Here is a 2,515-nt window from a genome sequence, read left to right as displayed (position 1 = left end):
ATACTTTCCTCCAACTCTGGCAGTGTTGCTGGCCAAGTCTCTGGGAGTGAAATTTGGTGGCTACTGGCCTTTGGGCTGAAGAAAATTAGCCTATGTGCTATTTCCTAGTCTAGCTGGCCTCAAGAGCCATCAGTAGATTGTCCTCAAAAGCAACAGAAACTGGGTCCCCTCTTTCTCATGGTGAGGGCTGATTTGTCTACTCCCCATTTGACGACCAGAGATACCAGTGAGAGATGAAGTCAGGATATCTGCTCTGACCCTCCGTTAGGCTTTTGGTCCATTCCCTTAGGTCCACATGTAGGTGTTGGAAACCCAAGAACACAGCCACCATCTATCCATGGTCAATCTGCCTTTGGGTAAAAACAGATGTTATACCTATCACGAGTCTTGTTTCTTGACACCATTTACTTGCAAATTCTAGAAATATGCCCATCACTGCCAGAGATGCCTCTACTTTGACTCTTCTCCCAGTGGTCTGAGGCAAGCCTGAGGTAAGAGAGCTATGAGTTTCTGTGGTCCACTCTGTTTTTCAAAGACTTCTTTCTCCACCTGACTCAGAGTAAAGAAGAGAAGCCATATAGGAAATGGCATGCTCTGCCATCCCATACAAGCCTCTCAAAAGCTGAAGTGAGTAGGAACTGGTTAGGATTTGGAATTGGAAGATACTTCTGTGGGTCAGACAACTGACAGGAAACTGTATGGCTCAGACAACTGCCTGGAGACAACGCGTCTCTGGCTTTGACTCAGCCAGCCCCTCATCAGGGGTTGGGAACATGGTAGGCTGGCTTCCGGGCTCTGCTGCCTGCTGGCTATGGGACCCCTGGGACACACACAGGCTCATCTCTGTGAGTCCTTATTTCCTCATAAGCCAAAAGAGGTGGTTGTATACTTTTGTAGGATACTTCTAACTCTGAAATTCTATAAGGTGACTAAAATTATGGGATGGGGGAAAGAAAGACAAACACGGGGAAAAGGTGGAGAACAAGGCAATGCTAACACAAATCTCTAAGGAATGTCCAGGCCTCTCTTCATGTTTAGGTTCAATTATGTTCATCACCCCCACCACTTTCCTAGAATTTCTACTTCCTGTGCTGCAGCCTTTGGTTGGCAAATTGTTTACCTGCTCTAGATCCTGTTGCTACTTCTATAAACTGGGAGCAATAACACTATCCATATAGGGTTGTTGAGTTTGGTATTTTTATTTTGGAGACAAAATGATTATACGTTTTAAAGGGCTTTGCACAGCATGTGCTCATGGAGATGCTCCATAAATGTACATTTTCTCCACTTTCCCCTTTCTCTCTAAATTTGCTCCACTCTGGAACTTTCCCGGAAGAACTTGCTCTAGGCTGGTGTTCCGATTAGGTGTAACCCGATTAAGATCGGAACACCACTGATGCTCCCCAGAGCAGGAAAATGGCAAAGCCGAGATCTGCTCACCTGTTCTTCATGCTTCCTAAAGCTGTGCAGGTGAAAGATGGGAAGACACGCCAGACTGCTGCTCTTTCCCACCTCCCCTCCCCCACCCTGTGCTCTTCCTACCTCCTGAAATCCTACCCCTCCTCCAGGACCCAGCTTTCCGGCCCCCTATGAATCCTTCCCTGGCTACTCTGGCCAGAAGAACCCTCTTCCATGTCCAGAACCCTGTCACCTGTACTCTCGGAGCCTACTTTTCACCATGCTGTGAAATGTCTTCTGCATTTCAAACTGCTATTGGTGTTTATAAATCCTTTTGCTATTTAACACTGTACCTTTCCTTTGTCCCTTTATCTAGATGGCAGATTTCTTGAGGGCAGGGGGTTCGTGTTTCTACAGCTCCCTGAACATAACAAGCATTCCACATGTGGGCAGAGACCATGGTAAAAAATAATTTTACACTTTTCATCTGTTTCCATGGTCATACTGTCTCTGCTCACAGCCTTGCCACTATTATTATCGAATTTTCACAACCGTCGGTCACTCTCCTTCTTTTCCTCACAGAGTAGATGACATGGCTTTTAAATGTGAATTTGTGTTACTTTTAGAAGGATTATTTCATTTTTCTCTTCTTGTTACATGTAAAAATGAGACCATATTTCCTTTTCCTCACCTCTGCATAGCTTTCTGAGGGTCAAAGATTTAGCCCAAAACATTCCTCCAAAGCTTTTAAAGGTGAATACCACGTTCGTCTCCTAATATGAGACCTTTTCTTTAGAACAAATGTCATAAATGTTCCTTGGTCCCTTTCCTGCTTCATGGGCTCATCACTGTATTTTAAGAATTCCCCAAAGTGGAAAATAGCAATCTCACAAATCAATCTCCATTTGACCTATTCTCCACAGTCGAATCCAAATTCCTGCCTTAAAAGTTCTGCATTCCTCTGAAGCTAAATGATATAAAAATATCAAAAACACCCTTGTATTTGAATCATCCTGGTCTCTCTCTGCTCATACGGGCTGATTCAGCAGAGTAGCTCCTGGGGGAGGGCACTGGTTTCCAGCCCGTTTCAGACAGACAGAGGCATCTCCAAGCGGAT

This window comes from Leopardus geoffroyi, chromosome B3 (genome assembly GCF_018350155.1).
Source record: "Leopardus geoffroyi isolate Oge1 chromosome B3, O.geoffroyi_Oge1_pat1.0, whole genome shotgun sequence".
Lineage (NCBI taxonomy): Eukaryota > Metazoa > Chordata > Mammalia > Carnivora > Felidae > Leopardus > Leopardus geoffroyi.
Note: the sequence above shows the minus strand (reverse complement) of the source record.